At 46.7% G+C, this 22,897-nt stretch overlaps 1 pseudogene across 1 annotated transcript; it reads left to right on the plus strand.

The window, feature by feature from the left end:
* Positions 1-1,538: 1,538 nt before the first annotated feature.
* LOC101017987 lies at positions 1,539-22,570 on the plus strand (annotated as a pseudogene). The gene is made up of 14 exons (XR_004180215.1): positions 1,539-1,642; positions 1,925-2,123; positions 5,238-5,382; positions 7,206-7,259; positions 7,354-7,477; positions 9,338-9,514; positions 10,437-10,547; positions 11,388-11,467; positions 11,598-11,664; positions 11,849-11,978; positions 21,351-21,486; positions 21,578-21,740; positions 21,817-21,939; positions 22,333-22,570. The product of XR_004180215.1 is annotated as a cytochrome P450 4F12-like (transcript).
* The last annotated feature ends 327 nt before the right edge of the window (positions 22,571-22,897 follow it).

A 22,897-nucleotide genomic window follows, 5' to 3' on the forward strand; every position in this document is an offset into this window, starting at 1 on the left:
CATCTAGCACACAGTAGGTGTGCTTTATTTAAAGCACCTGGCACACAGCAGGCATGGTTTATATAAAGGGCTAGGGACTCAAGATACAGGTTTTGTGAAGGGCGCCCAGCATACAGTAGACACTCTATGTGGAGCACCTGGCACACAGTAGGTGCACTATATGTGTAGTAGCCAGAACACAATAGACAAGATTTATGTAGCATACTTGACACAGAGTAGGTACACTTTAGGGAGGTTACCAGGTACATAGTAGACATGTTCAATGTGGAGCACCTGACACACAGTAGGTATGCTTTATATATGGCACGTGGCACAGAGTAGGCACGCTTTATATGAAGTACTCTGCACAAAGTAAGGTTGCATTATATAGAGCATGCTGCACACAGTAGGTGAACTTTATGTGGCACACCTGGCACATAGTAGACAGAATTTATGTAGAGTAGCTGATACACAGTAGGTGCACTTTATATAGTGAGGCTGGCACACACTAAGTGCACACAGTAGTACCTTCCATACAGTCTTTTGCACAGAGTAGAGACAGGCACACAGCAGCTGAAGTGCTAGTTGCCATCCCCTTCCCTTCGGTCCCTCTTTTTGGAGCTCCTTCTTCTTAGGAGCCTTCCTCTGTCACCCTCTAAGGCCTCATCTGGCATCCCATTTCCCAGATGGGAAGCATGAGCCCAGGAGGGCCACATTGCCCACAGTCAGAGAAAGGACAGGGCAGAACAAGGACTCCACTCAGGGTCCCCTCGCTCTGCCCTCCCCTGCCTGGACCCCGTCCACTCACAGCCACTCTCAGCCTCATCCCCTATGCCTCCACTCTGTCCTCCTAAGCTGAGCCCAGCCTGTAGGCCTGTAGGTTTTCTCCTCCAGCTGGACTCTTTATCCCCAGAATCTGACGCTGGTAATCCTCAGTGGGGTTGGGGCTGCATTCTTTCTTCCTGCTTCCAGCAGTCAGGTCTCAGCTCAGGCCTTTGGCTGCCTGGAGGCAGAACTTGAACTCTTGCCAGGTTGTGAAGCCAAAGATGAGGGGCTTCTGTCTCTGAATCTCCTGAGTCTGCACCAGATATGGTGCCTGACATCCTCCCCGCCCATGTTTGGAGAGGAGCCCAGATGATCTGGGACAAGGGTTGGCCTGGCTCAGCTCAGCTGGCTGCGAACTCTCACGGGAAGTATATGCTTTTATCTGAACGCCCTTGTCTTGGAAGGGCAGGGTGGAGGTAAACTTGGGGCTCAGATTCCCCTTTAACCACCCCCCAACTTCCCCTGCACACTGCCAAGAAGGTACTGAGACCTGAGAAATCAGTGCTCATGCTGGGGCACCCTAAGCTGCACCCAACTGGCCCAACCCGAGGTTTTGGCTGGCTGCCCAGGCACGGAAGACACACCCAGACTGTGGGGATTGGCTGCCTCAGCTCATCCCAGCCCAGCCCAGCCTCCTAAGGCCTTCCCTAGGTCAGAGACCAGGGCCAAAGACCTCCCAGCAGAAGCGGAGAGCAGTTTCTGTGGGACAGGCTGTTCCCGACAAAAGGTGCCAGGCTAGGGGTGGCTGGGCTGGAGGGTCCTGGCCTGGAATGGGGAGGAGACTGCCCAAGGCTGGGGTGGCTACAAGCTGCTGGCATGGGAAACTGGTGGTTTCCTGGTAACTGAACTCCTAGCAAATTCCCAAGGATTCAGGCTGGGCCCTTCTGGACTCTAATCAGCCCATCTCTTTCCCTTTCTGTGTGGTTACCAGATCACTGGAAGTCACTTGGTTGTTGGTTTTGGTTGGGCCTTTCTGGACTTTAGATCTCAGCCCTTGTTTACCCACCTCTGAGGCCTCCCTGCCCTGCCCCCAGTAGTTCCTGATCCTGCCCTTCTCCACTGTCCCTGGAGCTCTTCCCTGGGCCTCAGGACCTCACCTTCCATCCCCTCTGCCCTGCAGGATGTCACTGCTGAGCCTGCCCTGGCTGGGCCTGGGACCGGTGGCAACGTCCCCAGGGCTGCTCCTGATGCTGGTTGCGGGCTCCTGGCTCCTTGCCCGTGTCCTGGCCTGGATCTATGCCTTCTATGACAACTGCCGCCGGCTTCAGTGTTTCCCGCAGCCCCCAAAACGGCACTGGTTTTGGGGCCACCTGGGCCTGGTGAGTGTGACAGCAAAATGTGTCTGGGGTCTCAGGGTGGACAGATTTCCAGAAGAGCAGGAATGGCGCTCAGGGAGGTTGGTATTGATGGTGTCTGGGGCGTGGAACCCCAGAGAAGCAAGGGCAATGGTTCACTCATTCCTCTGCCCACTCACTCATTCCTCTCCTGACTCACTCATCCCTCTACCCACTCACTCATCCCTCTACCCACTCACTCATCCGTCTACCTACTCAGTCATTCCTCTCCTCACTCGCTCATTCCTCTCCTCACTCGCTCATTTCTCTCCTCACTCCTCTCCTCACTCGCTCATTCCTCTCCTCACTCGCTCATTCCTCTCCTCACTCACTCATTCCTCTCCTCACTCACTCATTCTTCTCCTCACTCACTCATTCCTCTACCCACTCATTCCCCTACCCACTCACTCATTCCTCTACCCACTCACTTATTCCTCTCCTCACTCGCTCATTCCTCTACCCACTCACTCATTCCTCTCCTCACTCGCTCATTCCTCTCCTCACTCACTCAATCCTCTCCTCACTCGCTCATTCCTCTCCTCGCTCACTCATTCCTCTACCCGCTCGCTCATTCTTCTCCTCGCTCACTCATTCCTCTCCTCACTCACTCATTCCTCTCCTCGCTCACTCGTTCCTCACCTCGCTCACTCATTCTTCTCCTCAATCACTGATTCCTCTATCCACGGACTCATTGTTCTCCTCTTTCATTCATTCCTCTGCAGTTCCATCCCAATCCTTTCTCACCTCCCTGTCCTTCCACCTCAGCCTGCTTGAATCCTTTTCCTGCCTGTCTTCCCTACACTACTGCACCTCCCAGAGGCTCCTGCATGGGTGTGGGGTGCACAGAGCAGGGCTCTCCCGGCATTCCCACCTTCTCCTCTGCTGGACTTGAGGCCTCCTGAACCCATTATACAGAGGCTGCTCCCTGACTGGCCTATTTGCTTGTATCTGCCCATCTCTGGGCTGCTGCTTTCCCACAGGAATTAGCTCTGACTTCCTTCCCCATGGAAGGACACAGCAGGACCAGAAGAAAGCACAGGCAGTCTCCCACCCCATCCCCTTCCAGGGGCAATGTGCTCTTCCCCACTAAGATGTCCAAATGAGCCCTGTAGCACAACCTGGATATGATTTTCCCACTCCCTTCCCCTTTCAGAAGCCGTCCTTGATACTCCCAAACCTTGCCCTCCGACTTGGACCAGCCCTCCCCTTTGGGGAATGTGGCCTCCATCTGCTCACTTACAAATGGCAGGATTGATGGGCGTCTCCACATGTCCACAGGAGGCACTAGCACAGAGCCTGGCGTAAGGGAGGCTCTCCCAGGTGGTACCTGCCATCATGATGGACCTTAGAGACACCTCTGCTCCCCCGGGGGTTGCTGAGAACGGAGGTCCCTCAGCGCGCAGACCTTTCATCTGTGGGAGAAACCAGTGCCCATGTGGACCAGTCAGCACACAAAAAGATGTGGGAACCAGCCCTAGGGATATGTCCTGAGGCCACACTGCTGCCCACAAACCTCCTCCCATGGGGACCTTCCCATATAGCAATGGCCAGACTGAAATCATTTCCAGGACGAGAAAACACATCCTCTTGAGCAGACAGCTCGTCTTTTCCCTCTGCTTTGGTGTTTACCCTCGGATCCTGGGACAGCCCCAAGAGAGAAGGAGCAGAGGTCAGCAGAAATCCCCTGCAGCTGTTCAGAATCCAGACACGCTGCTCACTGCAGACGCTGCCCCACATCCGGTGGCTGCAGGGGGACTTGTTGTGGCTCCTTCTAGGGCAGAGCATTATTCAGGGTTCTCCCTAGAAGCGGAATCTCCTTAGAAACAGATAGGGTGTTTCTTCTTCCCGCTCGTGCATGTATGTGTGGAGACAGAAAGAGACGGAGAGATGAGAGTTTATTATGGGAATCGGATAATGTGATGATGGAGGCCAAGAATTCCCATGATATACCATCTGCAAGTCAGAAACCAGGGATGCTGGTGGTGTAAATTCAGCCAGAGTCCAGAAAGGCCTGAGTATCTGGAGTTCTGAGGGCAGGAGAGACGGATGTCCCAGCTGCAGAAGAGTGAGCAAGTTCTTCCTTTCCTCTGCCTTTCTGTCCTGTTCATGCCCTCAATGGATTGGATGGGGTATGGGGTCTCAGGGTAGATGGACTTCCAGAGGAGTGGGACTTCCAGTAGGGGTTCAGGGAGCTGGGTATTGATGGTGGCTGGGGTCTGGGACCCCAGAGAAGCAAGGGAGATGGCTCACTCATTCCTCTCCTCACTCACTCATTTCCTCACTCACTCATTCCTCTCCTCACTCACTCATTCGTCTCCTCACTCACTCATTCCTCTACCCACTCATTCCCCTACCCACTCACTCATTCCTCTACCCACTCACTCATTCCTCTCCTCACTCGCTCATTCCTCTCCCCACTCACTCATTCCTCTCCTCACTCACTCATTCCTCTCCTCGCTCACTCATTCCTCTCCTCGCTCACTCATTCCTCTCCTCACTCACTCGTTCATCTACCCACTCACTCATTCCTCTCCTCATTCACTCATTTCAACACGCACTCACTCATTTCTTTCCTCAGTCATTCCTCTCCTCACTCACTCACTCATTCCTCTCCTCACTCACTCATTCCTCTGCTCACTCACTCATTCCTCTACCCACACACTCATTCCTCTCCTCACTCACTTTCATCTACCCACTCACTCATTCCTCTCCTCACTCACTCATTCCTCTCCTCACTCACTCATTCATCTACCCACTCACTCATTCCTCTCCTCACTCACTCATTCCTCTCCTCACTCACTCATTCCTCTGCCCACTCACTCATTCCTCTACTCACTCACTCATTCCTCTCCTCACTGACTCCTCTCCTCACTCACTCATTCCTCTCCTCACTCACTCATTCTTCTCCTCACTCACTCATTCCTCTGCACCTACTATTTCCATCCTGCTTACCTTCAAACGCTAATCTCTTCTCAAACACCCTCACAGACACACACAGCAATAATGTTTGACTGGCTATCTGGGCATCCCTTAGCCCAGTCTAGTGGACACCTAGAATTAACCATCACAGGAGTTGACGGCCCCCTGACTTGCTTTCAGATCACTCCTACAGAGGAGGGCTTGAAGAACTTGACCCAGCTGTCGGCCACCTATTCCCAGGGGTTTATGATATGGATGGGTCCCATCATCCCCTTCATCGTTTTATGCCACCCTGACACCATTCGGTCTATCACCAATGCCTCAGGTACCCATGCAGAGCTTGTGGTGGTGGGTGCAAGGCCAAGCCTCTGTGTGGTCCCTGCAGTACCCAGGCCCCTCCTTGAGTATTCATGACCCTCATTGAGACTTCCATCTCAACGTCTTCCCCCTGGCATCTGCTCCCTGCCTTGGTGTTCGGGGCACCACTGGGGCCCAAGACGCCTCAATTCAGGGCCCTTTTTTGAAGGAATCCCACAGCCAGGAGATTGAACAGGGCAGCTTCATGGGTCCAGGAATGGGCAAAGAGAGAGATGAATGTGACAACCTAGAGAGAACTGGGTGTCTGATGGGGCAGGCTGGAATGTTTACCTGGGAGGTTTGTTGGAGCTGAGTCTGAGACCAATAGAGTGGGATGTTTTTAAAGTAATGTGACAGGAAGATCCAGGTGGGCATCATGGGTATTTGGGGTCCAGCCGATCCCTGGCACCCAAGCCTTGTCCATCCCTCGGCCCAGAGGTAGGGACTTGTGGCTGGCCCGAGGAGAATCCTGGGCTGTTATTTATCTTGGCGTCCACCTATATGATGGGTCTACGTTCCTTCCTCATACCTGCCACTTGTCCACCTTGCAATCCTGCCTCTATCCTGCAGGCTTCCAAGGTTCTCCCGGCCGGGAGGCCACTTGATTGCTTGATCTCCACTTTGCTCTTTATGTACCATCCTTGGACACACCAGGCTGGGCAGGGAAGTGGCATATCCCACAGAAACTGGCAGCCTGACTGGAAATCCTTAGTGACTCGTAGGATCACCAGCTCTCTACAAGCTGCTGAGGTCTCTTTCAGTTGTGAGTGATGGCTTTCAACTTTGTGTGCTCTAAGCAAATAAAGAGAATCAAAGGAGTGTAAAGTCCAGGGACGGTGGTCTTCAGGCATGGCTGAAACCAAGTGTCAATGAACATCATCAGGAATCTGTCTCCTTTTCTTAATTTCACCATTTCTCTGCATCAATTTTTCTTTTAAGGCAGTCTTTCTTTATGGTGTCAACCATGGGTCCCAGCAGCTTAGTTCTTGTCAGAAAGCTCACCTTTCCCCCAGGAGTCCCATAAACAGCCTATAGTTTCAATATTATACCTGGTTGTATCCTTTCTGTTTAACCTGGGATCATATGGGGAAGTCATCATGTGTGTGGCTCAGCTTTGGCCAAGGACACTTGGGGTATGTCAGAGACTTTCTGGTTCTTCTCTGACATGTGATTTGAAATTGTCTTTTCTCCTCCTTGTCATCTCTTCGCCACGTTTGTAGCTTGTCCAAGGTCTGGGAGCTAGGGTCTCTTTGGAATTGTCAGAGTCATTATTTTAGTCTTCCTGAGCCAGGTTTCGAAATCCATTCCTATTATGCTTGAAGAAAAGCCTTGGTTACACCTGGGACATGTCTGGGACATTTAAGAAATCATATTTAAACCCTATCTGGGGCTTGTCTGTGGGGTACACAGAGGTCATGTCAGACTATCTCAGGTCCATGTCAGGAGATGACAGAGTGTGCTGGGGCAGACAGGGTGTCCTGGGCACCTTTAAAGGTATTTTGTAGAGTGTGGAGCTGTGCTTGGTTGTTGCAGAACATGTCGGGACATACAGGAGCCATGTCAAGGAGTGCTGGGCTGTGCTATGCCCCGTTAGGTTGTGTCATTTGCAACTGTGCTGTTGCAGCCTGGGCTGGTCCTTCTTCCTCTATCCTCCCTTCGTCTTCTGCCCTTGGCCCCCTTCCCGCTATGCCGGGCATGGAGTGGGGAAAGTGCGGGTAGGGAGCCTTGCCCTACACCTGAAGTTCCTCTCTTGCCCTCCACATGGCCCCTGATGTTCCTCATTCATGCCAGCTGCCATTGCACCCAAGGATGATCTCTCCATCAGGTTTCTGAAGCCCTGGCTGGGTGAGTACCTGCAGGTGAAAGGGGTTGGGGACGACCTTGGGCAGCCGTGGGGGAAGGTGCTGTTCTTGTCCACTGTCCTTGGCTGCCCTACTAGGAGAAGGGATACTGCTGAGTGGCGGTGACAGATGGAGCCACCACCGTCGGATGCTGACGCCCGCCATTTCAACATCCTGAAGCCCTATATAAAGATCTTCAACAAGAGTGCGACCATCATGCTTGTGAGTCCCTTGAACTCTGGGTCCCAGCTGGAGTCTTGGGGTGGAGGAACAACGCATAGATTTGGTCTGGAATTTTGGCTCTTCTGGGTGACACGGCCATAGCTCTTCCTCTCTGAGCCTTGGTTTCCTCATCTGTAAAATGGGGATGATAATCCCTACTTAAAAGGTCATTTACTTGGCACATAGTAGGTTCTCAGAAGGTGTCAATTTCTGTGTTTTTCTCACAGAATCCCTGTAAACTCTAGAGAGTAAAATGAAGATTGCGTGTAGTAGTCATTGCTGAGTACAAACAACTTCAGAACACACTGGCTTAGAGCAAAAAGGGTTTACGATTTCTAACGAGTCTGTGAGATAGCTGGCCAGTTCTTCTGGATGTGGAAGGGATCACTCTTGGCACATGAGAAGCTGTGGGTCAAGTGGGCAGCTTTGCTGATCCTGGCTCAGTTCATTCACATGTTTGGGGCTTCACTAGCTTCAGACTGATCTGGGATGGCCTCAGCTGTGACACCTGGATTCCCCATGTGATTCTCTCTGCCTCCAGAAGCACCCCTGTTCACATGGTGAGACTGGGTTCCGAGGAACTGAGAGGAGGCTGCAGTGTCTGTGGACGTTGTCTCTACAATGCTTCAAAGTTCAACCAGGTTTGGGTCTATTAGAGCGTTATCATTTCACCACACTGTATTACTAAGAAACTCAAAAGTCCAGTACAGACTCAAAGGTGTAAACTAGATCGCACTTAATGGGAGTTAGCTTGAAAATTACTGGTGCAAAAGGGGTGTGAAATGCAGGGAGAATTGAAGAATTGGGGTTCCTAGGATTTGTATGTCTGGCATTTTTTTAATATGCAAGGTGATAAGTTAGCTTGTTACTATTTCATGGATTCTAACCCAAGACACAAGACTCCTGGGTCAGAGACAGGCAGTTGATTACTCAGGGCACAATAAGTGACATGTACTTCTTGTTGGTTTGTATCCTTTTTCTGAGTCAACCTAAATTCCATGGGGGTGACACTGGTGGGCCTCCATAGTAGTCTGTTCATGCAGTACATTGTATGACAGACAATGGGCATTAGGCTTAGAGAACCTGCTTTAATAGTGGCAGATACAAGCCTGATACTGTCCAGGGGGAGTCACTGCCTTGTCTCCAGGTTGTTGTCTGCAAACACAACTCTGAGAAATACCAGGTAAGAACATCACGGTCTTGGTATCACTGGTGGCATACCTGGAAAGCAGATGCGTTTCGTGGGCTGATGAAGAAGTGCCTCTTTCAACACAGGGATATTTTTGAAATGAATTTATTGCAATGATATGAATAAAGCAAACATTTACTGGGCACTCACCATACGCCTGAAAAAATGTCATGTCCCAATGCCAGGATATAAGTTGTCTAATTTAATTTTAATAACCCTGTTAGGTTATGGTTATTATTGTCCTATTGCAGATGACGAACTGAGGGCCAGAGAGATTAGAGCTGGACACAGTTCAACCAGCCAGGAATTGAGCTAGGAGTGGTGGAGCAGAGATTCTATCCTGGTTTATCTGGCCCCAAAGCAGATCATCTTGATCTTTATTGAATATTTCACAGGTGGGACCCAGAGGAGTGCAATAGGTTGACCAAGGGCACACAGATACAGGTATGTGAGCTGAGACTTAAATGTGTTGCCTTGACTCTAAGCCATGGTCTTCATCTCCTCATACTAACAGCTTCTGCCCCATCCAAGTCTGTTCCTTGCTGGCAATGGGTTCCTGGGGCAGAGGACCAGCAGGCTGGTTGTGGGGGAGTCCGTCCTCATGTTTGGGGCTGGGGAGGAGCACAAAGGAGGCAGAGCCCAGCTCTAGCTCTCTTCCCTTCTGTGGCCAGGACAAGTGGCAAGGGCACCTGGGCCCTCAGGAGGGCAGCAGTCGTCTGGACATGCTTCTTGAGCACATCAGCCTTGATGACCTTGGACAGTCTGGTGAAATGCATTCAGCTTTGACAGCCATTGTCAGGAGTGAGTTCCTTCCCAGGGCCTGGGGTGGAATCCACGGACCAAAGGGAGTAAGTTGGGGAGGGAGGAATGAGCAAAGTAACCAGAAGTACCTTTCTGGAGGATTTGTATCAGCTGTGCTTTGAAGGGCGAGGAAGAGGAGAAAGTGTTGCCTTTACAGGTAGGTAGAAATATTTGGGTTAAAGTTTAGAAGTGCTGATGATAAGCATGTGCAAGAGACAGTAGAAACAAAGTTGTGGAAGTAGGGGCTAGATATTAAGGACACTGAAAATCAGGAAAAGTGGTATGAAGTTTATAAAGAGATTTCCAGAGAGCTTTTGTAATTTCAGCTGATGATGAATGTGGTAAGAGCTGAGCTGTGTGGGAAACTGAGAGCCCGCCACCTTGCCCAGGTAATTTCTGTATTTTTAGTAGAGAGGCGGTTCGCCATGTTGGGTTGTCCAGGCTGGTCTCGAATACCTGACCTCAGGTGATCTGCCCTCTTTGGCCTCAGAAAGTGTTGGGATTACAGGTATGAGCCACTGTGCCCGGTTGCTCCTTCTTTCTTACATGGTGAAAGAGAGAGGGAGAAAGAGAGAGAGAGAGAAGAGAGAGAATTGGTTATTGGGGCAGGGTGGGGGGAGCTGGAGCAGGGATGAATTGGAAGAGGATGAAGTCTGAGTTGTGTGGACACTTTTGGTAAGGAAAATGACCAGTGCTGGATACTGGGTGGGAGAGAGGGGAGAGAAACAGGCTGCTTGCTACCTAGGTGCCTAGGTGCATGGAGACACTCTCTCAGAGATGAGACGCAGGGAGAGAGGACGGTCTGGAGAGTCAACTTTGCCGACTGATACCCACTGAAGCGGCGCACGAAAAACGCGCGAAAAGCGTTTCACGATAAAACGCAAAACGGTTAAACACCCAACGGATGAACGAAGCACAACAAGCAGAACCTGCGCCTGGTGCTGACTTCACAGATGCTGTGTCATCCAGGAGGCCCGGCGCCCGCCCTCCCTCAGGGTGTGATGGATTTTCCTCAAGGACAAAGCCAAATTCCGGGCTCCCCGGATTTCATTGATGTACTTCTGCTTGCCTTTGAGCAAGGTGGGTTTCTCTCGGTCTGGTTTGGTGAGAGGCAGAAGCGATGTCAAATGTCAGGTGAAATAAATTGGTCTTGATCCAAAGGGCACTGGGAGCCATGGAAGATGCTTGAGAAAGGGAAGGTCACAGACAGGTTTTAGAGATCACTTTATTGCATGCAGCTCACGGGGCACTGTTAATTTTGAAACTGTGAAGAGCCTGAGATTTTACTTGACTTACAAGTTATTGTGTTAGTCTTTCACATTTTTATGTTTATCTATATGTTTATGTCTATGTCTATATCTATGATGACAGATGCACCAAACTCCTGGATCATAGCAGCCCATTAGCTATTTACAGCAATAACATCAGGCAGAGTAGGATTGTAGAGCTGGCTCCGCATTCCTAGGGCAACACAATGTTTTTACCTGTAAATGCACAAGAATTTGCACCATAGGAGAGGGGCCCCCCCATGATGAGTCTTATATCTTATATAGGACAGCTAGCTCATACGCTTCTTCTTTCTTACAGGGTGAAAGTTGAGACAGAGAGAGAGAGAGAGAGAGAGAGAGAGAGAAAGAGAGAGAGAGAGAATGCTTTGTTCTGGAGTATAAACTACTCCTCTACTGTGAGATGGCAATTTCTATAGTTTTATAACCCTAATATCTTCTGGAAAGATAAGACTCTCTGAGTTGACCACTCTAGAATGTGAGCAAATATTTTTGGAGCAATACATAATTTCTAACCTCCAACGCAAATTGCCGTTCAAATATCCTGTACCCCAGGTTGCCAGTATCTTTTCTCTGAAAGTCTGTATTATGCAGAAAAAGAAAACATTTGAGAGCTATTGATTCCTGCCACCAGGGTCCAAAGAGGAGGCAAAGGAGCTGGGGGAAGCCCTTGGAGTTGGGGCTCTGGTGACGGTGAACAAGAGAGATCTAGACGTGCAGAGTGGATTTGAGTTTCTGGAAGAAGATCAGAGCTTCAGAGATTATCTCAGGTTAGACTTTGAAGTCTCAGAGATAGTCTAATTTGTGTGTGTGTGTGTATGTGTGTATCTTGCTTTCTCTTCAGGATGAAGATGGAAAGGCGTTGTCAGATGAGGATATAAGAGCAGAGGCTGACACCTTCATGTTTGCAGGTGAGGGTCCCAGTGTGGGACTACAGTGGGGACAGAGGTCCCTTCATCTCAGGATCCGGATGGGTGGACCCTGGATCACTCCATTCTGCCCATCTTCCCCCTCCCTCCATCCTCCTGAGGGCCTCAATGTCTGGGCGCTGTCCACCCCTGGTGCTGAAGTCAAGCTTACCTGGCTGCTCCTCAGGCCATGACACCACGGCCAGCGGTCTCTCCTGGGTCCTGTACAACCTTGCGAGGCACCCAGAATACCAGGAGCGCTGCCCCACAGGAGGCAAGAGCCTTAGCGACCCAAGGGATCCTAAAGAGATTGAATGGTGAGTGCAGGTTCTTGTGGACTGTTCCTGAGCCCATCATTTGTTCTGCTCCCCAAGTGAGGAGGGGTGGTGGAGTTGTTCTGTTGATTCTTCCACTATTACATAGTGAGAGAAAGCAGAGGCATGTAACAGGTGGCTATACCTGTAGCCTGGCTGTCAGGGGAAAGGTTGCAGGCCTGTAGGACCGAGAGATCCGGGCTGCTGAGAGAATTGGTGACAGTATGTGAGGAGAGATTATGCCACTTTGCACATGTTCAACAAATGAACTTTCCCTCCACTCTCTTTCTTTTCTCCAAGAAATATCATATTGTTCGAGCATCCTCACTTCTTGAATGTTTGCTCAGCTGGTGAAGGTGCCGTTTTAAGTCAATTCTTCCATTATTGCCTAGCAGTACTAGTAGTAGAGCCCAGAGGCAGAAGTTGGTATCTAGCCTGGCTAGCAGAGGATGATTTTCAGGCTTTTGGGACAGAGTGTCCTAGTCTGCTGAGAGAACTAGTGACAATATATGAAGGCAGATGATGACACCTAGACATGTTCAATCAATGAATTTTACCTTCACTTCTTTCTTGTTTTCTCTGAATTAGCATTTTTTTGAACATCTTTACTTCCTGAAAGTTTGCCCTTTTGTTCACTAATTCCCACCCTCCAGTCCAGTCCAGGGAGTTGTAAGGAAGACCTGGGGGTAAAAGTCATGTATCTTTGCTCAGGTTCACCCGTATCATTCATCCATTCACTCTTCATTCAGCAAACTCTTCCATACACGTTTCCAATGCCAGTTCTGTTCCCAGCACCTTTCTGTGCTCTGGAGACCTGGAAAGAACCCTGCCTATGGATGTGTCTTCCAGGTACTCCCAGCCTAGTGGGAACAGTCCCAGTGCAAGACATTCCCAGTCCACATGGGCAAGGATGGAGTTGAGAGCAAGAGAAGCATGGCTGGGAGTGTAGAAAGTGTTTCGCCAGATGTGTTGTCTGTCGCTTGATACCAAGTACCAAGGAGGCTGAAGTGGGAGAATCACTTGAGGTCAGGTTTACGATCAACCTGGACAATGCAGAAAGAACCCATTTCTAAAAAAAGTAAAAAACCAAAATAATAAAGTGCAACTGAAACCCTGAATAATGATCAGTAGATGTTTGGATGCTGTAGTGCTCCAGGTGAAAAAAGACAACCTGGGCAAAATGCAGAAAGGGGTAGTAGGAGAGAGGGAGAAGAGGGAAAGAGAGGTTTGTGCATTGGGGGAAGGAGATGGTCATAAAGGGAGAAAGAAGTAAGAGGGAGGGAAAGTGAGGGAGAGCAAGATAAAGAGAGGACGGAAGAGAGAAGAAGACACAGAGAGAATGAGAGAGGAAGGAACTGAGTTATGATGAGATAATAACCATGGCAGTGAAAGCAGAGTCCGGGCGGCGGTAATGGCTTCCATTTTAACCCAAAGGCAATGGGGAGCCAGAACAAGTGGTTCAGCAGGGGAGTGACAGGTCATCTGGGTACCAGAAAAATGTTTTCAGGGCTGGTCAGGATAGAGTGACACAGCAGTAGAATGAAGTCCCAGTGAAGATATTCTGGGACCCGAGCCAGGCCAGGGGCTGGGGATGGAGAGGAGGCAATGGACTAGACAGGTGTTTTGGAGGCAGTGTCTTCCCGTCAAAACCTTTGTTCAGCACAGCAGTCTTAAAAGGTGGCAATACTTTTTGTGCTTTTAAAAACCAAGATATCAAATAATACTGCACACTTTGTAAAAAAAAAAAAGTCCAAAAATTTATAAAAATGAGCTTTCTTCTTAAGTCTCACCCTAGTAGTTTCTACTAGCAATGGTTTTGTGTGTGTCCCTCCAGAAAACGGCTATCCTGATGCCCACTTTACATGAACACACACTTTTCTATACAAATAAGAGTGTATAAAAAATAGACACCATATTTCTTCCCAAGATGGTGGATTGGAGGTGTGCCTCTCCCATGTGGAAGGACAGAATAGCGTGTAGAGATTCACACTGTGAACTTTCTTTTCCCAAGAAACAACACGGGGACTTAACAGGAAAACCAAAAGAATCCACAGACCCTTCAATAGAAGCTGCAGTTTGTATCCTACTCTGTAAGACAGGTGAAAAACTGTAAATCCACAGAGGGTGAGAGGCGGAGAGACTGCCTCGAGGATACACATCTTCACTGAGGAATCTGAAAATCCAGACCATTGGTGAGTAGTTGAGCCTTAACTCTACCCAGGGCTTGAACTGATTTATGAGTGGTGAGAAATATGCAAAGTAGAAGGCAGCAGTAGTGCCTTTCAGGCATTCCACCTCCAGCATGGACTGAGGGAAGCCATTCCTTATGTATCTCACAGGAGGCCTTGGGGAAGTCAGACAACTAGCTCAGGCAGGGGTCACAGGTTGAACGAAATGCCCAACTGAATTTCTTGATAAAACCTCGAGTGGGAATGAACTCCCTTGAACAGAACCTGGAAGGCAAGCAGGAAGTGTGCTGTAGACAGGAGTTCAGGAGCTGGGTGCCTGGCCTTGGACAGGGACAAAAAATGGCATGGCCTGAAAGCATTGCTATTTCTGTGGGAAAAGCTTATGGCCTGTGGCAGGTCTTAGTTCTGTTCACAGACTGCCTGGATCTAAATCCAGCGCTATGAGTGGAACACTGCTATGAGTGACACCCACCTTGTGCCAACTGCATGGGAGCTGGATGAGGCCTACTGCCACCTGCTACTCTCCACTCCTTTGGCAAACTCTTCTGTGAGGCAGAGGAAGTTATACTCAACTCTGGAACATTACCCCAGTGACCTGAGAACTGCCTTCTGACTCTCACAGAGCAAAACAAACAAACAAACAAAAAGTTGCAAAAAAAACCAAAAAACAAAAAACAAAACCTAGGAATATACTTAATCAAGGAGGTTAAAGCTCTCTACAAGGAGAACTACAAAGCAGTGCTGGACAAAACCATAGATGACACAAACCAATGAAAACATATTCACGTTCATGGATTGGAAGAAACAATATTGTGAAAATGATCATACTGTGCAAAGCAATCTACAGATTTAATGCACTGCCTATTAAAATACCTTCATCATTTTTCACAGAACTGGGAAAAGCAATTCTAAAATTCATATGGAACCAAAAAAGAGCCCGTGTAGTCAAAGCAATACCAGGCAAAAAGAAAAAATTTGAAGGCATCACATTACTGGACTTCAAATTACATTACAAGGCTATAGTTACCAAAACAGCATGGTACTGGTATAATAATAGGTGTTTAGACCAATGGAACAGAAAGGTGGACCCAGAAATAAAGTCAAATACTTACAGCCAACTGATCTTTGACAAAGCATGCAAAAACATAAATTGGGGAAAGGACACCCTATTCCATAAATGGTGCTGGGAAAGCTGGATACCCATATGTAGAAGAATGAAACTGGATCCTCATCTCTCACCTTCTACAAAAATCAAAGGCTTAAATGTAAGACCTGAAAGCATAACAATTCTATAAGATAACCTTGGAAAAACTCTTCTGGGCATTGGCCTAGGCAAAGAATTCATGATCAAGACCACAAAAGCAAATACAACAAAACCAAAAATAAAGCAGTGGAACTTAATTAAACTAAAAAGCTTCTGCACAACAAAATAATAATAATAATAACAATAATAGTAGAGTTAACAGACAACCTATAAAGTGGGGGAAAATATTTGCAAACTATGCATCTGACAAGAGGCTAGTATCCAGAATCTACAAGGAACTCAAACAAATCAGCAAGAAAAAAAAAAAATTCCATCAAAAAGTGGGCAAAGGACACCAACAGATAATTCTCAAAAGAAGATACACAAACAGCCAAGAAACATATGAAAAAATGCACAACATCACTAATCATCAGGGATATGCAAATTGAAACCATAATGAGATACCACCTTATTTCTACAAGAATGGCCATAATTAAAAAGTTCAAAAACAATAGATGCATGTTGTGGATGTAGTGAAAAGTGAAATGCTCATACACTGCTATGAAATTAACACAACCTCTGTGGAAAACAGTAAGGATATTCTTCAGGGAACTGAAAGTAAAGCTACCATTCCATCCAGCAATCTCATTACTAGGTATCCACCCAAAGGAAAAGTCATTACATGAAAAAGACAAAAGCACACACATGCTTACAGTAGCACAATTCACAACTGTAAAGATATCGGAACCAACATATGCCCCATTGACCAATCAGGTGGATAAAGAAAATGGCAGATATACACCATGGAATACTACTTCCAGCTTACAAAGGAATGAAATAATGTCTTTGCTGCAATTTGATGGAGCTGAGACTATTATTCTAAGTGAAGTAAGTCAAGAATAGAAAACAAAATACCATATACTTTCACCTATATGTGGGAGTTAAGCTATGAGGACAAATACATACAGAGTGATATAATGAGCTACGGAGACTTGGAGATCACGGTTGGGAGGTGGGTAAGGGAGAAAACTACATATTGGGGACAGTATACACTTGGGTGATAGGTGCACTAAAACCTCAGAATTCACCACTATAGAAATCATCCATGTAACCAAACCACTTGTACGCCAAATGCTATTGAAATAAAAAGAATTAAAGTAGACACATATCTTCACATTAACAATATATCTTTGGGAGCTTTTCTTTTTCTCAAAATATGAGTTTTGGAATATTTGTTTTTATTTTTAATTGACAAATTTTACTTATATATATTTATAGGGTGCAAGTGATGTTATGATATATGTATACAATGTGGAATGATTAAGTCAATTTAATAAACATACCCATCATCTCATATACTCATCATTTTTCTAGTGAGAACTTTTGAAATTTGCTCTTTTAGCAATTTTGAGAAATATATTATTATCATCTATAGTCACCATGCATGTAATAGATCTCAAAACTTATTCCTCCTGTGTAACAGAAACTTGTACCTTCTGACCAATGTCTTTCCATTCTTTCTTCCTCCCTTCTCTGGTAATCATCATTCTCTTCTTGGTTTCTATGATTTCTGTGTTAGCTATTTTAGATCTCACAGGTAACTAAAGTCACGTGCTATTTGTCTTCTTGTGCCTGGCTTATTTCACTTAGCATGATGTCCTCCAGGTTCTTCCATGTTGTCACAAATGAAAGAATTTTCTTCTGTTTTTAAGGCTGAATAGCACTCCGTTCTGTATATATACCACATGGAAAATGAGTTTTGAATAACAAAGCAATGATGAGAACAGGTTCTTTCTTGCACTCAGTGAGACATTACAGATAAGACAAGGGTTATCCTTGACTCCTGCTACCCACCTAATCTCCTTTCTCCAGGGGCCTGCAGAGATACTGATTTGTCATCTTAACTGTCTGTCTGTTTATCAGTCTATCTACATATTTTCTATCATCTCTCCTTTTATGTCTATATATTTTTGTCCTTGTGGTGGCTGCATTTATGGCTATACTTAACATGTTTTTTCCCACTTAATAGTGTGTGTCTGATAGCTATTTTTTTCTGAGTGCTGAATAGCATTCCATGTTTTATTTGTCCCATCCCTTTCTTTGAAGACACTTGTATAAACATTTCCAATCATTGTAGATATGGTCAATTTGCCTTCCAGAGTCTCTGTACTGATTTACCTTCTGGCCTGCATTGTGTGACAGGACTACTGATCCTCATTTTCTCCTTTAGTGTAGCTCTACAGTGTTCCATTCTGTGGATGTTTGTTGTTGCAGGAAGTCAGGGACCCTGAATGGAGGTACCAGCTGGAGCCCCAGCAGAGGAACATAAATTGTGGAGATTTCATTTTAATATGGACATTTATTAGTTCCCAAATAACGCTTTTATAATTTCTTACGCCTGTCTTTAATCTCTTAATCCTGTTATCTTCATAAGGTGAGGATGTACGTCAACTCAGGATCATTGTGATAATTGTGTTAACTGTACAAATTGATTGCAAAACATGTGTGTTTGAACAATATGAAATCAGTGCACCTTGAAAAAGAACAGAATAACAGCAATTTTTAGGGAACAGGGAAGACAACCATAAGGTTTGACTGCCTGCAGGGTTGGGCAAAAAGAGCCATATTTTTCTTCTTGCAGAGAGCCTACAAATGGACGTACAAGTAGGGAAGATATTGCTAAATTCTTTTCTTACCAAGGAATATTCATACCCTGGGAAAGGAATGCATTCCTGGGGGGAGGCCTGTAATGGCCGCTCTGGGAATGTCTGTCTTATGTGGCTGAGATAAGGACTGAGATCCACCCTGGTCTCCTACAGCACCCTCAGGCTTACTAGGGTGGGGAAAACTCTGCCCTGGTAAATTTGTGGTCAGACCAGCTCTCTGCTATCAAACCCTGTTTTCTGTTGTCTAGGATGCTTATCAAGACAATACGTGCACTGCTGAACATAGACCCTTATCAGTAGTTCTGCTTTTGCTCTTTGCCTTGTGATCTTTGTTAGACCCTTATCAGTAGTTCTGCTTTTGCCCTTTGTCCTGTTCCCTCAGAATTGATCTTTGTTAGACCCTTATTAGTAGTTCTGCTTTTTCCCCTTTGAAGCATGTGATCTTTGTACCTACTTCCAGTTCTTACATCCCCTCCCCTTTTGAAATCCTTAATAAAAGCTTGCTGGTTTTGAGGCTCAGGTGGGCATCACGGTCCTACCAATATGTGATGTCACCCCCGGTGGCCCAGCTGTAAAATTCCTCTCTTTATACTGTCTCTCTTTTCTCAGCTGGCTGACACTTATGGAAAATAGAAATAACCTACATTGAAATATTGGGGGTGGGTTCCCCCAACAGATATTTATCTAAACATCTCCCCATCCATGTATATTTGGCTTGTTTCATCCTTTTGCTAAATTAAACCTGTGCAATTGGCATGTGTCTACAGTGACCATTGCTCATATGTGTAAGCATCTCTGCAGGACAAATTCCCGAAAATGCAATTGATGAATCAAGGACCATTTGCATTCCAGAATTGTAATAATGATTGCAAATCCATTTCTATATTTGCTGAGTTTGATGGCACAAGCTTTCCCACAAATTTGCCAATAGTATTATTGTATTATTAAATTTAAAATTTTTGTCAGTCTTCACATTTCATCTTTTAATGAGCATTTTCTTAAATAAGAGTGAGAAAGAGCATCTTTTGCCCAAGTTGATAAGCCACTTTCTTTCTATGGGAGTGGTCATCTTATATTTTCTGCTGTTTTTCTTTGGGTTCTTTTTTCTTATTTACTTATAAGAATGTGTATCACAATTAATGATTTTTTTCTGTCTTTTGTTGCAAAAGATTGCCTTTTGACTTTTTTTGGGGGTGCTTTTGGTTAATTTTTATGAAGTTACATTTGTCCATATTTTCTTTTGTATCACACTATCCATCTATTTCCCAGAGCTTTGTGTGGCTTTCTTTAGCAGATGGGAAGTTTTCACTTATTCACACGTCTGTCTCTGACCTCTTTAGTCGTTTGAATGCATCCTTTTTTATGGCATTGCCATACTATTTTTATTACTGTGACTTTCTTTTTTCTTTTTGCTTTTTTTGAGATGGAGTCTAGTTGGAGTGCAGTAGTGCGATCTCGGCTTACCGAAACCTCCCATCTCCCAGGTTCAAGCAGTTCTCCTGACTCAGTCTCCTGAATAGCTGGGATTACAGGCACTGTCCACCACGCCCAGCTAATTTTTGTATTTTTAGTAGAGACGAGGTTTCACCACGTTGGTCAGGCTGGTCTCAAACTCCTGACCTCAAGTGATCCACTCACCTCGGCTTCCCAATACTGTGACTTTCTAATAGGTTTTAACATCTGGCAGACTGGCTTTTTGTTGTTGTTGTTAATTCAACCCTTACAAACATTTGTTGCATGGCAAAGGGTGTGTTTTATTTGGATTGAGGGAAATTTATAATGAAATACAGAGATTTCATGTTTCTTTTTAAGTTTAATCCAGGTATTTTATATTATTTTGACTAGTATATTTTCTTTTATTATGTTTTCAGTTGATGGTTATTTCTACATGGTAAAGCTAATGATTTATGCAAATAAATTCTGTGCCCAATGAACACAGTACATGCTAAACATGATGTTGTGTATCAAGAGAAAAAATACAGATAATTAAGTAAAAGTTCTTGGGACAACTGGAAAGCCTTCTGGAAAAAAGGCAACTGAACCTGGTTCTCATGTCTTATGACAAGATAATGTTCAGATTAATCATTTTTTTCTAAAAGAGTCCTAAAAGCTCTAGAAGGAACCATGAGAAAATTATTTCATAGCTCCAGAGTAGGGATAACCTTATTTTGACGTAAATCCCAGGGGCTATGAAAAAGTGATACACTGTTAAATGAGAAAAGATACATGCCAGGCATGGTGGTTCATGCCTGTAATCCCAGTACTTTGTGAGGCCAAGGTGGGGAGATCACTTAGATCAGGAGTGCAAGACCAGCCTTGTCAACATGGGGAAACCCCGTCTCTACTGAAACTTAAAAAAATTAGTTGGCTATGGTGGTGAATGCCTGTAGTCCCAGCTACTTGGAAGGCTGAGGCAGGAGAATCACTTGAACCTGGGAGGTGGAGGTTGCAGTGAGCCGAGATTGTGCCACTGCACTCCAGGCGGGGCAACAGTGACTCCATTCTAGCCCCCCACTCCCATATAAAGGATACATAATAGTGTCTATAGTAGATGGTGTGCTCCCATATAATTTTTTAAGACGCTAAAAATTAGCCCAGAAAGCACACATTAAAAAGATAATAATCTGGCAACGTGTGGGGAGAAGTAAATGGCAATGGGCCATAGAGGTGGATTATGTTTTAAAGTTCCCAAATTCTGAACCAAATAAGTGCACACAATATTAGAATTTTAAGTAACCACTGCAAAAGAAGAAAGATTAAGCAGAGAATTCAGCTCCTTTGCTGGATCTTAAATGTTTATAAACATTTTCCAGTGGGGCCTCTAGTGTTTTTTAAGTGGAAAATCATTATCTGCCAAAATGATACATTTGCTCCCACATTTCAAATTGCATGACTCTTTTTTTCCCTTGCCTAATTGAACGTTCTGGTATCTCTAGTACCATGCTAAATAAGAGCAAAACATTGGATCTGGGTATTTTGTCACTCATTTGCATTTGAATTTGCTTTCTTGCCACAGACAATGTTTATTTTTATGCAAATTTGTTAATCCCATCATTGGCTTCTGGGTGTTTTCCTAGAGTATTTTTAACTGCTTGACTAAATTTCAGATACTTTTCTAATTTTCTGCTTCTTAATTGTTTTCTGCTTTTGCTCTCAACATTTGATCCCAATGGGTCATTTTGTGATAGGGAGAAAAGGTCTCATTTTGGAAATAGAAAAGCTGGAGTGTTGTGTCCTCGTTCCCTTGATAATGATTGGGGCTGGGGTGTTTCCTTAGGGACGACCTGGCCCAGCTGCCCTTCCTGACCATGTGCCTGAAGGAGAGCCTGCGGTTACATCCCCCAGCTCCCTTCATCTCCCGACGCTGCGCCAAGCAGGACGCACTCTCCCGATGGCCGAAGCCATCCCAAAAGGTGCCCACAGCCTCAGGGGGAGGAGCCTCCCAGGTAGGAAGATGGACCCTTCAGGGGGTCCTCGTCGTGACTGCCCCCTTCTCTCCCACAGGCAATATCTGCGTCATCAATAATATTATAGCGCTCCATCACAACCCAACCGTATGGCCGGATCCTGAGGTGCTGCCTTCCTCATTCACCACCACCACCCCCGCATCTACTTTTTCTTTCCTTGGTTTTTTGTCAATTCCAATGTTCCTAGTGGAGGGGGCAGGGTTTTGATGAGGAAAATCCAGCATCACCTCCCCCCAACACACACATTTGTCTCTCCAACAAGGCTGCTGGACCTAGGAGACCCCACCCAGCAAACCTTTTATCTCACCTGGCAGGCTCCACGACCCCTACCGGGCCGGTCTCAGAGAACAGCAAGGAGAGGTCACCTCTGGCTTTTATTCCCTTCTCCGCAGGGCCCAGGTAAGAGCGCCCTGTGCCTGAGGCAGGGATGGGGTGATGGGTGCGGCAGTCGAAAGTGGGCATGGGGACATTGTAGCTGGTCCTAGTTCCAGATCTTCCCTCCACCTTCACAGTTTATGGGAAAACGTCCATGGAATGGGGATGAGTAGGTCCTAGGAGGAGTCCGTGAGTGCTCAAAATCCCCTTCTCCATCTGCTGGTCTGACCTGGGAGCTGGAGTCTGGCCCAGGCTCCAGGACAAGCAATCCCACATGGGGGTCCCAGGCGTGCTTAGCCCTCTCTATATCTCTCAGGCTGAGCTGCGTGTGGTTGAGGGGTCCCGGGTCAGGCTCCTGGAGGATGGGACCCAACAAGTGGTCTTGGGTGCAGTCACAGTCCACTCTCCCGCCTGCAGGAACTGTATCGGGCAGGCGTTTGCCATGGCGGAGATGAAGACGGTCCTGGCGCTGATGCTGCTGCACTTCCGGTTCCTGCCGGACCACACTGAGCCCCGCCGGAAGCCGGAGCTGATCCTGCGCGCCGAGGGCGGGCTTTGGCTGCGGGTGGAACCCCTGAGCGCAGGCTTGTAGTGACTCTGTGATCCATCCACCTTATTTTGCAGATTCTGATGAATAAAACGGTGCTGTCACCTCTGCCTGGGCCTCACTGACTCCCAACAGGGGGCTCTGGGGATTGGGAGGCTTCAGGGAGGTCTAACTCCTCGGTGGGTTGGGCGGGTAAGGTCCCTGACCCCAAGACCCTGACTGCCTCTTTGGCTGAGCATAGGGCCTCCATGCCTATAGCAGGGTCTCTCAGAGCCCAAGTATGGACTTTATCCTGTGGACAATAGGAGCCATGGGAGGGTTTTGAGCAGGAGAGGGACCAGGATTAAGAACGGATTTTAAGAATGCAGGACGAGGCTCAGGGGCCAGTGAGAAGCAAACCATAGAGTGGCAGATCCTTTCTCTTGGTCTGGGAGT

The sequence above is a fragment of the Papio anubis genome, chromosome 20 (assembly GCF_008728515.1).
Source record: "Papio anubis isolate 15944 chromosome 20, Panubis1.0, whole genome shotgun sequence".
Taxonomy (NCBI): Eukaryota; Metazoa; Chordata; class Mammalia; order Primates; family Cercopithecidae; genus Papio; species Papio anubis.